Source organism: Ranitomeya imitator, chromosome 6 (assembly GCF_032444005.1).
Source record: "Ranitomeya imitator isolate aRanImi1 chromosome 6, aRanImi1.pri, whole genome shotgun sequence".
Taxonomy (NCBI): Eukaryota; Metazoa; Chordata; class Amphibia; order Anura; family Dendrobatidae; genus Ranitomeya; species Ranitomeya imitator.
In genome coordinates, this window is record NC_091287.1 from 317,352,864 (window position 1) to 317,366,434 (window position 13,571).

The 13,571-nt window shown below is 48.2% G+C and overlaps 1 protein-coding gene across 3 annotated transcripts in view; it reads left to right on the forward strand.

Moving 5' to 3' along the window:
• Positions 1-13,571, forward strand: part of HIVEP1 (HIVEP zinc finger 1) — a 293,232-nt gene that overhangs the window by 115,559 nt on the left and 164,102 nt on the right. The window contains exon 1 of one of the 3 annotated variants that reach the window (XM_069730789.1): positions 6,139-6,387. The exons of the other annotated variants lie outside the window; for them this stretch is intronic. The gene's annotated coding sequence lies outside the window, so the exon portion shown is untranslated. Of the gene's footprint in view, positions 1-6,138; positions 6,388-13,571 lie in introns of those variants that run through there. 3 annotated transcript variants of the gene reach the window in all.

A 13,571-nucleotide genomic window follows, 5' to 3' on the forward strand; every position in this document is an offset into this window, starting at 1 on the left:
CGACCCCGCATTTGCGATCGCCGGTAATTAACCGTTTACCGGCGATCGCAAAAAAAAAAAAACGCGATTTCTTTTTAATTTCTTTGTCCTCCGATGTGATCGCACATCAGAGGACAGAGAAAAGGGGTCCCCGATCGCCCCCCGATACTCACTTGTCTCCCCCGCTGCTCCTCGTGGCTCCCGATGGGCGCCGACATCTTCAAAATGGCGGGCGCATGCGCAGTGCGCCCGCCGGCCGGCCCCGGGAGAATCTTTGGGGTCTCGGCTACCGGGGGTAGCCGACACCCCAAAGACCATGATCGGGGTCGGTTTTACCGACCCCTGTTTTGCGATCGCCGGTAATTAACTGTTTACCGGCGACCGCAAAAAAAAAAAAAAGCAAAGTGTAATTCTCTGTCCTTTGATGTGATCGCACATCAGAGGACAGAGAAATAGGGGGATTCGGGGACCCTATCATACTCACCGGTGTCCCTGGGTCCTCCTGCTGCTCCTCCTGGCTGCCGGGGAAAAGAAAATGGCGGGCGCATGAGCAGTGCGCCCGCCATCTGTCTCCATCTGCCGGCCGGCAGAAGAGCAGTTGGGGCTAAAATTAGGGCTAGGGTTAGGGCTAAATTTAGGGTTAGGGTTGGGGCTAAATTTAGGGTTAGGGTTGGGGCTAAATTTAGGGTTAGACTTCTTTCACACTTACGTCGGTACGGGGCCGTCGCAATGCATCGGCCCGACATACCGACGCACGTTGTGAAAATTGTGCACAACGTGGGCAGCGGATGTAGTTTTTCAACGCATCCGCTGCCCAATCTATATCCTGGGGAGGAGGGGGCGGAGTTATGGCCACGCATGCGCGGTCAGAAATGGCGGATTCGACGTACAAAAAAACGTTAAATTGAACTTTTTTTGTGCTGACGGTCCGCCAAAACACTGATCCAGTGCACAAGGGACGCGACGTGTGGCCATCCGTCACGATCCGTCGGCAATACAAGTCTATGGGCAAAAAACGCATTCTGCGGGTAAATTTGCAGGATCCGTTTCTTGTCCAAAACGACGGATTGCGACGGATGCCAAACGATGCAAGTGTGAAAGTAGCCTTAGGGCTAGGTCTAGGGTTAGGGTTGGGGCTAAAGTTAGGGCTAGGGTTGGGGCTAAAGTTAGGGTTAGAGTTGGGGTTAGGGTTAGGGTTTGGATTAGGGTTAGGGTTGGGATTAGGGTTAAGGTTAGGGTTGTGATTAGGGGTGTATTGGGATTAGGGTTAGGTTTGGGATTAGGGTTAAGGTTAGGGTTGTGATTAGGGGTGTATTGGGATTGGGGTTAGGTTTGAGGTTAGGGTTGAGATTAGGATTAGGGGTGTGTTGGATTTAGGGTTTTGATTAGGGTTATGGTTAGGGTTGACATTAGGGTTGTTTTGGGGTAAGGGTTGTGATTATCCTTAGGGTTAGTGATTAGGATTATGGATCGGTTTGGGATTAGGGTTAGGGGTGTGTGGGGGTTAGGGTTGGAGCTAGAATTGGGGGATTTCCACTGTTTAGGTACATCAGGGGGTCTCCAAACACGACAGCCAATTTTGCGCTCAAAAAGTTAAATGGTGCTCCCTCCCTTCTGAGCTCTGCCCTGCGCCCAAACAGTGGGTTACCCCCACATATGGGGCATCAGCGTACTCGAGATAAATTGGACAACAACTTCTGGGGTCCAATTTCTCCTGTTACCCTTGTGAAAATAAAAACTTGGGGGCTACAAAATCTTTTTTGTGGAAAAAATTTTTTTTTATTTTTAATACTCTGCATTATAAACTTCTGTGAAGCACTTGGGCATTCAAAGTTCTCACCACACATCTAGATAAGTTCCATGGGGGGGTCTAGTTTCCAAAACGGGGTCACTTGTTGGGGGTTACTACTGTTTAGGTACATCAGGGGCTCTGCAAACGCAACATAACGCCCACAGGCCATTCTATCTAAGTCTGCATTCCAAAACGGCGCTCCTTCCTTCCGAGCTCTGCCGTGCGCCCAAACAGTGGTTTACCCCCACATATGGGGTACCAGCATACTCGGGACAAATTGGACAACAACTTTTGGGGTCCAATTTCTCTTGTTACCCTTGTGAAAATAAAAACTTGGGGGCTAAAAAATCTTTTTTGTGGAAAAAAAATATTTTTTATTTTCACGACTCTGCATTCTAAACTTCTGTGAAGCACTTGGGCATTCAAAGTTCTCACCACACATCTAGATAAGTTCCATGGGGGGGTCTAGTTTCCAAAATGGGGTCACTTGTGGGGGATTTCTACTGTTTAGGCACATCAGGGGCTCTGCAAACGCGACATGGCGTCCGATTTCAATTCCAGACAATTCTACATTGAAAAAGTAAAACGGCACTCCTTCTCTTCCAAGCTCTGCGGTGCGCCCAAACAGTGGTTTACCCGCACATATTGGGTATCAACGTACTCAGGAGAAATCGCACAACAACTTTTGTGATCTAATTTCTCCTGTTACCCTTGTGAAAATAAAAATTTGGGGGCAAAAAGATCATTTTTGTGTAAACAAAAGCGATTTTTTTTTTTTATTTTCACGGCTCTACGTTATAAACTTCCGTGAAGCACTTGGGGGTTCAAAGTGCTCACCACACATCTAGATAAGTTCCTTAAGGGGTCTAGTTTCCAAAATGGTGTCACTTGTGGGGGGTTTCCACTGTTTAGGTACATCAGGGGCTCTCTAAACGTGACATGGCGTCCGATCTCAATTCCAGCCAGTTCTGCATTGAAAAAGTCAAACGTCGCTCCTTCACTTCCAAGCTCTGCGGTGCGCCCAAACAGTGGTTTACCCCCACATATGGGGTATTGGCGTATTCAGGAGAAATTGCATAACAAAATTTATGGTTACATTTCTGTTTTTACACATGTGAAAATAAAAAAAATGGTTCTGAATTAAGATGTTTGCAAAAAAAAGTTAAATGTTCATTTTTTTCCTTCCACATTGTTTCAGTTCCTGTGAAGCACGTAAAGGGTTAATAAACTTCTTGAATGTGGTTTTGAGCACCTTGAGGGGTGTAGTTTTTAGAATGGTGTCACACTTGGATATTTTCTATCATATAGACCCCTCAAAATGACTTCAAATGTGATGTGGTCCCTAAAAAAAAATGGTGTTGTAAAAATGAGAAATTGCTGGTCAACTTTTAACCCTTATAACTCCCTAACAAAAAAAAATTTTGTTTCCAAAATTGTGCTGATGTAAAGTAGACATGTGGGAAATGTTATTTATTAACTATTTTTCATGACATATCTCTCTGATTTAAGGGCATAAAAATACAAAGTTTGAAAATTGCAAAATTTTAAATTTTTTTGCCATATTTACGTGTTTTTCATAAATAATCGCAAGTAATATCGAAGAAATGTTACCACTAACATGAAGTACAATATGTCACGAAAAAACAATCTCAGAATCAGCGGGATCCGTTAAAGCGTTCCAGAGTTATAACCTCATAAAGTGACAGTGGTCAGAATTGTAAAAATTGGCTCGGTCATTAAGTACCAAATTGGCTCTGTCACTAAGGGGTTAAAACGCATGTAAAATGCCATATTTTCAAGTGCTTATTAGTGTTTACATTTTTTATGGATTTTATCCTTCTGTGATGTTCTATAGAGGCATTTTTGAAGAGCTACAGGTGAAAAGTCCAGTCTATATAATTGTCTAAGGTCCACTTCCGACTGTCTGTCATGGAAATCCCGCGTCGCTGATTGGTCGAGACCAGCCGGCTGCAACCAATCAGCGACAGGCACAGTCTGGCGGCGAATTGGCCCCTCCCTACTCCTTTCTAGTCAGCGCCATCAGAAGTCCGTTAAACGGACTGTGTTACACCGCGGCATAATGCGGTCTAACGCAGTCCGTTAACGGTGCCATTAACCCTGTGTGACCAACGTTTTCCTATTGATGCTGCCTATGCAGCATCAATAGTAAAAACATATGTTAAAAATAAAAAAAATCATGATATTCTCACCTTCCGTCATCCGCGCCAGCCTTTCCCGCTCCTCACGACGCTCATGTCCCAAGAATGCATTGCGATAACGATCACATGTTATTGCCGCTAGGCATTACTGGAAATGGAGCGTCGCGACGAGCATCGCTAAACGCCTGGGCTGGATCCGGGGGCCGCCGGAAGGTGAGTATATAACTATTTTTTATTTTAATTCCTTTTTTTAACAGGGATATGGTGCCCACATACTATGCTATGTACTACTTGGGCCGTGTTATATACTACCTCGCTGTGCTATGTACTACGTGGGCTGTGCTATATCATACGTGGCTGTGTTATATACTGTTATATACTCTGTGGCTGTTATATACGTGGGCTGTGTTATATACTACGTGGGCTGTGCGACATAAGGTGAGGGGCCCGGGAGGTGTAGTGGCACTGCCCCTGTGTGACATAAGGTGAGGGGCCCAGGAGGTGTAGTGGCAGTGCCCCTGTGTGACATAAGGTGAGGGGCTCAGGAGGTGTAGTGGCAGTGCCCCTGTGTGACATAAGGTGAGGGGCCCAGGAGGTGTAGTGGCAGTGCCTCTGTGTGACATAAGGTGAGGGGCTCAGGAGGTGTAGTGGCAGTGCCCCTGTGTGACATAAGGTGAGGGGCCCGGGAGGTGTAGTGGCACTGCCCCTGTGTGACATAAGGTGAGGGGCCCAGGAGGTGTAGTGGCAGTGCCCCTGTGTGACATAAGGTGGTGCCCCTGTGTGACATAAGGTGAGGGGCTCAGGAGGTGTAGTGGCAGTGCCCCTGTGTGACATAAGGTGAGGGGCCCAGGAGGTGTAGTGGCAGTGCCCCTGTGTGACATAAGGTGAGGGGCCCAGGAGGTGTAGTGGCAGTGCCCCTGTGTGACATAAGGTGAGGGGCTCAGGAGGTGTAGTGGCAGTGCCCCTGTGTGACATAAGGTGAGGGGTCCAGGAGGTGTAGTGGCAGTGCCCCTGTGTGACATAAGGTGAGGGGCTCAGGAGGAGTAGTGGCAGTGCCCCTGTGTGACATAAGGTGAGGGGCCCAGGAGGTGTAGTGGCAGTGCCCCTGTGTAACATAAGGTGAGGGGCTCAGGAGGTGTAGTGGCAGTGCCCCTGTGTGACATAAGGTGAGGGGCCCAGGAGGTGTAGTGGCAGTGCCCCTGTGTGACATAAGGTGAGGGGCTCAGGAGGTGTAGTGGCAGTGCCCCTGTGTGACATAAGGTGAGGGGCCCAGGAGGTGTAGTGGCAGTGCCCCTGTGTGACATAAGGTGAGGGGCTCAGGAGGTGTAGTGGCAGTGCCCCTGTGTGACATAAGGTGAGGGGCCCAGGAGGTGTAGTGGCAGTGCCCCTGTGTGACATAAGGTGAGGGGCCCAGGAGGTGTAGTGGCAGTGCCCCTGTGTGACATAAGGTGAGGGGCCCAGGAGGTGTAGTGGCAGTGCCCCTGTGTGACATAAGGTGAGGGGCTCAGGAGGTATAGTGGCAGTGCCCCTGTGTGACATAAGGTGAGGGGCCCAGGAGGTGTAGTGGCAGTGCCCCTGTGTGACATAAGGTGAGGGGCTCAGGAGGTGTAGTGGCAGTGCCCCTGTGTGACATAAGGTGAGGGGCCCAGGAGGTGTAGTGGCAGTGCCCCTGTGTGACATAAGGTGAGGGGCCCAGGAGGTGTAGTGGCAGTGCCCCTGTGTGACATAAGGTGAGGGGCCCAGGAGGTGTAGTGGCAGTGCCCCTGTGTGACATAAGGTGAGGGGCCCAGGAGGTGTAGTGGCAGTGCCCCTGTGTGACATAAGGTGAGGGGCCCAGGAGGTGTAGTGGCAGTGCCCCTGTGTGACATAAGGTGAGGGGCCCAGGAGGTGTAGTGGCAGTGCCCCCGTGTGACATAAGGTGAGGGGCCCAGGAGGTGTAGTGGCAGTGCCCCCGTGTGACATAAGGTGAGGGGCCCAGGAGGTGTAGTGGCAGTGCCCCTGTGTGACGTAAGGTGAGGGGCCCAGGAGGTGTAGTGGCAGTGCCCCCGTGTGACGTAAGGTGAGGGGCCCAGGAGGTGTAGTGGCAGTGCCCCCGTGTGACATAAGGTGAGGGGCCCAGGAGGTGTAGTGGCAGTGCCCCCGTGTGACATAAGGTGAGGGGCCCAGGAGGTGTAGTGCCAGTGCCCCTGTGTTCCATAGTAAGGGTTAAGTTTGGGAGAGGAAGTGCTGGAGGGAAGGGGACTTGTTACTGCTGCTGACACTGTGGCCTCCTGGCTGCTTGCGTCAGGCTGGGGGTGGCCCCGCTGTAGCGACTGTTGCTATGGAGAGCTAGCGGGGGAGGATTCCTAGGTTCCCTGCCTGACACAGATGACGTGTGACTGGTCTCGGTGTGGCGCTGCGCTCCCGGGCTGTCTGGCCGCCGCACTGTGCGCGGAGTGACCCGTCCTCGGCTGTTCGGTAACTTGTGCTCCCTGCTGTGACTTTCCTCCGTCTTCCGTGCTGTGTTATGAGCCGTGTGCTCGGGCTTCGTGCGGAAGTGACGGCCTGTGCTGCTGCTCTCAGGGGCGTTGAACTGCTGTGGAAATCCCTGTGAGGAAACACTGGCGAGGAGTCCCGGCTGTTAACTCCCTGAGCGCCGGCTCCTGGAGTCCTCACAAATGGGGCAGACCTGGCAGGAGGGGATAGTGGGGGGCATGCATAGTGAGAGGTCGCAGCCCACCCTACTGCCTTGTACTGCGCTGCGGAGTATGGTGCCGCCATACAGCTGTTGTGAGCTATTACTGTTATTTACTTATAATCAGGATTTACAGGTTGTTGTTTTTTTCTTCACGCTTTGAAAACGTGAAAATTTGTAGCAAAAAAACGCAGTGCGCCATCGCTGTGTGAATGGATGGAACAGACATTTGCCACAAGACGCCATTTACCGGGCCTGACAGTCTTCTCTCATGACCCGCTGAGGGCACATGCGAGGACACCCCACACGGTTGGGGTCAGTGCCACACTGTGACGCAGGGTGGTCTGCACAGCTGCTGGTCTAAGGGTTTCTCAAAGGATTCTTTGTAAACTTCCCAAAACCCCAGGTAAATAATACACATACAAGATTGTAAAAAACAACAAAGACAAAAGAAAAAACAAGTGTCAGCAATTCTCCTAACCTGACCAGGACGTCTCGTGAACTTGAACAATTAACATTATTAAAGGTGAACAGCAGAGACCACCATTTTTTTTTCCTAGTTTTAATGCCCTCCTCCTCCCACCAAAGTGTTTATCTAAATATATTGCAGTCATCATATGATACAGCACTGTGTACTTGCAATTGCTCATTTTCCCTTTCTACCTTGCTAATTCTTCCCTTGTCCATTAGGTCTATGACATCACATGATTAAAAACTGACTAGCTGAATCCTTCCAAGCTCTATGTAGAAACAGGAGGGCGTGAGCCACCAGTCGCTGCAAATGTCCCTGGCAGGGGGAAGAACTGCTGGGTCAGGAGGTGAAGAGAGGAATGATTTTTGCAGGGACAAGAGACTTCCTTTTTCTACATTGAGCAGAGAAAAGAGAAGAACTCACAGGGAAGAAAGACAAAATGAGCAATTGTAAGTACACGGTGCTGTATAATATGATGACTGCAATATATTACATGGAGGATAGCAAGTTTGATGGGAGGAGGAGGGCTTCTTAAGAGGTTTTCCCATGAGCAAAAGTTCATTTTAATTAATAGATCTTTGAATAATAATTTCCACAATTGGATGTGTTGAGTGAAATATTCCTGTGCTGAGATAATCTTCGGCTACGTTCACATTTGCGTTGTGCGGTGCTGCGTCGGCGACGCAACGCACAGCGCAAATGTGAACGCATGCACAACGCAGCGTTTTGTGACGCATGCGTTCACTTTTTCATGGTTTTGGGCGCAGAAAAAACTGCATCATGCAGCGTCCTCTGCGCCCTGATGCATGCGCTGCAGTGACGCATGCGTCACAAAACGCAAGTGCAATGCATGTCCATGCGCCCCCCATGTTAGGCTACGTTCACATTAGCGTTCCGCTAATGTGCGTCGCTGTTGCGTCGGCGACGCAGCGGCGACGCGCCCCTATGTTTAACATGGGGGATGCGTGCGTTTTTTTGTTGCGTTTTCCGACACGTGCGTCATTTCCAACGCTAGCGTCGGACGCAAGAAAATGCAACAAGTTGCATTTTTCGTGCGTCCGGTTTTCGTCAAAAAACGACGCACGCGTCGCAAAATGCAGCGTTTGCGCACGTTTTTTGTGCGTCGTGCGTTGCGTCGCCGACGCAGCGGCGCGCAACGCTAATGTGAACGTAGCCTTAAATATAAGGGCGCATGACGCATGCGTCGCCGCGGTTGCGCACGACGCAACGCAAATGTGAACGTAGCTTTATAAATGTGCCCCTCCAGTGTAATGGTTGTGTCTGACCTTACAGGAACATGGTCTGATCATACCACAGCTCCTGGGCAGGGGAGGCAGCAAAACAGAGGATACAGACATTACAGCATGGGATCACAAATTATTTTTTGCTCTGAAGTAAAACATCATTTAAAATCAGTCAGTGAAATGTTTTACCTCACAGAAAGAATCAGCTGTGATCCCCTGCTGTAATGTCTGTATGCTTCTCCCCCTCCCCCACCCAGGAGCCACCCATGTTCCTGCACGGTCAGACACAGCCATTACACAGTACACAGCAGGGGCACATTTATAAGATTATCTCAGCACAGGAGGATTTTATTTAAACACCTCCAATTGTTCAACTGATTATTGTTCCAAGGTCTATTCATGAAAATTAACTTTTGTTCATAGGAAAAACCCTTTAAGGGTGAAGGTGCATACAAGTCCATTGAGATCAACCTATAACCGAAGATGTTGATCCAGAAGAAGGCCAAAATCCCATGGGGCAGACACCAATAGCCCCATATTAGTGGGAAATAGCCCTTACGAAGTCAACATCCGGCAATCAGACTTGTTCCCTGGATCAGTGTCTGTATTTTACAAGAAAGGCATCCAGGCCCTTGCTTGTAATGTTGTAATGAATCAACCATTACTTTCATAGTCTGACTGCTCTTACAGACAGAATCGCCATCAGTGATGATTAAACCTTTTCCCTCTAGACGTGGGAGACCCATTGCTATTGCTGCAGGGCTAGGTGTAAAAAGCTCATTAAGAGATCTCAGTGCAATATATAAGCATGTGAATGAACAGTACAAAGATCGCCCATAAGCCTTTGCAACCTGAGTACTCCCAAGTTTGTCTACCTGTCTTGGTATTGCAGTCCACACATTCCTCTAATAACCTTGGTCGCTCTTCTCTGCACCCGCTCCAGCTCCGTTATGTCCTTTTATTGCTCTTTATGAAAATATTAACACTAACTTATATGTTGCCTGGGAAAGCTCATTGTGTCCTCAATAATCCTTCTTGATAGCGGAGGCCTCTGTGTTCACAACAAATTCCTTATGAATGCTGGCATTCATTATAGGGTTTGTCCAGTATTAGGACAACCCCTTCTTAAACTAAGTATTTGGCACCGATGAAATAAGACCTTATACTCACCTCCTGTGCCTGCACTGTCCAGTCAGCACTCGCGGTCCCAGAACTCTGGTGCGGTGGAACAACACATGGTGCCCAATCAGCGCTGGCGTCTCTGTCCCCGCCTTCGTACAGATTGAACATGAAGAGAAAGTCTGGGCTGCAGCTGATCTCTCACTTCCTCATGTTCAATCCGTATGAAGGCGGGGACAGAGCCGCCAGCACTGATTGGGCGCCATGTGTCATTCCAACGCACCAGAGCTGCCGGACGTCAAGTGCTGGAACGGTGCCATCATGGGAGGGGAGTATAGTTTTTTTTTTTTTTTTTTTATTGGGACCAAACATTTAGTTCAAGAAGGGGTTGTCTAAGCAGTGGACAACCCCTTTAATTCTGAGCTTCTTATTTGTTTGAGGTCTCCCGACCCTACATGTTATATGCAGCATATGCATTTATACGTCTTGCACTGGCATACCCTTGAGGTCATTCACAACATTGATTTTTTTTTATTATTTTTTTTGACTGGGAGACCATGTTTCTGCCCATGATTAATATGGCTGAGGGGAAATAACTGCTACTTGTGTCTGAAGTCAAGGAAGAAAAATCACGGATTAATAGCAGCTGGTTGTAAAAGAGTTTTACCAAGATTGTAAGTTTAAAGGGAACCTGTCATTTAAAATAACTATTAACATTCAGATATGCAGCTAATCTGCAGGTTAATACTGTTCTGACACCGTGCAAGCCCTTTATTCTTCCTGGCCGCGTTCGACTTCCAGCCATAAGTGTGGCAGCGGCATGGTTTCACTCACTGCTCAGTGTATAGAGAGCAGTGGTTGTAGCCACCTGCTCAAATGCTGAGCCTGCTGTCAGTCCGGGTCCGAGGTGGGGCTATAGACACCGCTTTCTCTACACTGAGCAGTGACTGGAAGCGTGACTAAAGTGAACTTCATCCCGGCAATGGGGCTCTCGGTAGGGTACTCTATTAACCTGCACATTAACCCCACATAGGCAAGTTAATAGCATCATTAAGGCTTCTTTCACTCTTCCGTCTTCTGTGCGTCGTTGTGCAGTAAAATGACGTATCGACGGACGTTATGAAAATCGTGTGTGACGCATCCAGTGTAATGACGGATGCGTCGCTTGTGTTGTTGCTACAATTTCAATGGAGAAATTTCAGGGAATGAAATGAGATTCTAACTTCCTTCCGGGCATGCTCAGAGGGGAAAAAACGTGATACGTCGCTGGATTCCTGTGTGCGACGGATCTTGCGTCCATAGGCTTCCATTATAGCCGACGACGGACAGCACAGGACACGTCGCTGACCGATTTTCCGATGTGCAGAAAAAAACGTTACACTGAACGTTTTCTCTGCACGACGGACTGCTATTTTCCGATGGATCCAGTGCACGACGGATGAAACGGATGGAAATCCGTCGCTAATACAAGTCTATGGGAAAATGCAGGATCCTGCAATTTTTTTTGCAGGATCCTGCATTCTCAAAAAACTACGGATTGTGACAGAAGCTGAAAGACGGAAGTGTGAAAGAGGCCTAATTAGGCTACTTTCACACTAGCGTCGGCCCGACGTACCGACGCAAACTGCGAAAAAAATGAACATGTAACATTTTTTGTGCCGACGGTGCGCTAAAACACGACGCATCCGTCACATGACGTATGCGATGTGTGGCGATACGTCGCAATGCGTCGCTAATGAAAGTCTAAGGCTATGTTCACACGTTCCTGATTTCCCTCCTTTTTTTTTCAGGACTAAAAACCGCAGCTCTTGGCAGAAAACGCAGGTCCTTTTTTGGTGCGTTTTTTGATGCGTTTTTTTATGCAGTTTTCTATGCATAGTCTGTGTGTTTTCTAGGAAGTTTTTTAGGGTTAAAATGGCTGAAAATACCCTACCCCTAACCCTAACCCTATTCTAACCTTAGTGGAAAAAAAAAAATTCTTAATTTTTTTATTGTCCCTACCTATGGGGGTGACAAAGGGGGGGGGGAGGAGGGGGGTCATTTACTATTTTTTTTATTTTGATCACTGAGATAGGTTATATCTCAGTGATCAAAATGCACTTTGGAACGAATCTGCCGGCCGGCAGATTCGGCGGGCGCACTGCGCATGCGCCCGCCATTTTGCAAAATGGCGGCGCCCAGGGAGAAGACGGCCGGACGGACACCGGGAGGCCGGGTAAGTATAAGGGGGGGAGATGAGGGCACGGGGGGGGGGGGGGGGGGGGCGTCGGAGCACGGGGGGGTGGGATTGGGGCACGGGGGGCAGCCACATTGCAGCGGTTCTGCACCACAAACCGCAGAAAACCCGCAGATATTTTTTTCATCTGCGGGTTTTACTGCGGGTTTGACCTCACAATGGAGGTCTATGGGTGCAGAACCGCTGCAGTTCCGCAAAAAGAAGTGACATGGTACTTCTTTTTTACCGCGACTATTCAGCGCGGCTTTTTTCGCGATTTTCCGCAATGTGGGCACAGCAGTTCCTGTTTTCCATAGGGTACATTGTAATGTACCCTGCATGGAAAACAGCTGCGGACCCGCAGCGGGAAAATCACGGCGATTCCGCATGAAAAAAAGGATGGTGTGAACATGGCCTAAGGAGAAAAAACGCATCCTGCGGGCAACTTTGCAGGATGCGTTTTTACTCCAAAACTACGCATTGCGACGTACGTCAAAAAACGCTAGTGTGAAAGAAGCCTTAGGAGCATTAGTTTACATGACCGGTTCCCTTTAAACAGCACCAATAGGGGATAACTTGCTGATCTTTGAGGGCCATCCAATTGGACCTTCCCGAACTTGAGAACAAGGTTCTGAAGAGCACCATCTAACATTCAGTACTGGCTAGTAAGATGTTAAAACCCCTTGTACTTGGTAGATTTGGAAGACTCTGATATTTTTCTTTATTTCTTGTTCCGTTTTAAGAAGGAAGTTTTTCTTCACACGTATGTTTGTGTCTTTCTCCGACGTTTTCTGGAAACAGGCAGCTGCCTTATAACAGATGGACCAATATTTTGGTTCCCAGTAAATGACAGACTCCTGAACACAGGATGCTGGAGACGCCGTCGTTTTTCATTACAAGCACGTTGTGTTTATGTTAAATCCTTTGGCATGCACACTTTTGGTCTTATGTTTGCATTTATGCACTTGTGTAATTCTTCATTTTATGCTACAAACCAACCATGTAATGCCACTTATATTGGCAAACCACTAAACCACATAAATGGGTGAGCTTTCAGATCGTCTTGGCATTTGTATTTCCTGTGGTAGTGAGCGCCCATGATTTAATAGAAAAATGACATGGTTTTCCAAGCTTGGTATTTACTTTACAAATATTTACAACCACAACCTTTTATCGAGTCTAAACTGTTACATAGTTTAAGGCATTATATGGCAAATAAAAGAACTCTAGCATGTTATGGTATGTATTGTGGCAGAATTCAAGTACATACTGAAGGGATTTTTCACTTTTAGAAAAGTTGACCTGAAAAGTTTTCTGGCAAATACTAAAACACACAGTGCTCACCCTCCCGGGGTGTTGCAGCAGCTCTCAGCCACTACTCCGATTTCAGTATCCAAACATTTCCTGTAATGAAAAATACCAGTCAGATTCTACTTACACTCCCTCAGTCCCGTGGCAGCTATCTGCTGCTGCTTCGGTCTGTGTTTTGGATGCACCCATCAATGTGAGCTGTCAACATGGACGCTCACATGACTGCTGCAGCCAATTGCTGAGCTCATCGCCTCAGCCGTTGTTGATGGCACAAGCCTATTAGCCACACCACTGAGCCCGAAGCAACAGAAACCTGGTATGCCAAAACATGGTATCCATCCACAGACAGCTGTTTCGGGGTATTTGGATGTTTTGATCTCCCCGAGGTCATTCATCCTTATGTTTATAGTCCTTTTATTAGGCACTGCTCATAATAGCCAGTTTCCTACTCCACACTGATGAGGGGCAAATATCCCGAAACAGCTGTCTGTGGATGGATACCATGTTTTGGCATAGGTGGTTTTCCTCTTTGGATTCTGCCCTTCCCGTGGTTGTTCCTTCCCGGTGAAAGACCTGGCTATTTATTGCTTGCGTTGAGAAACACAT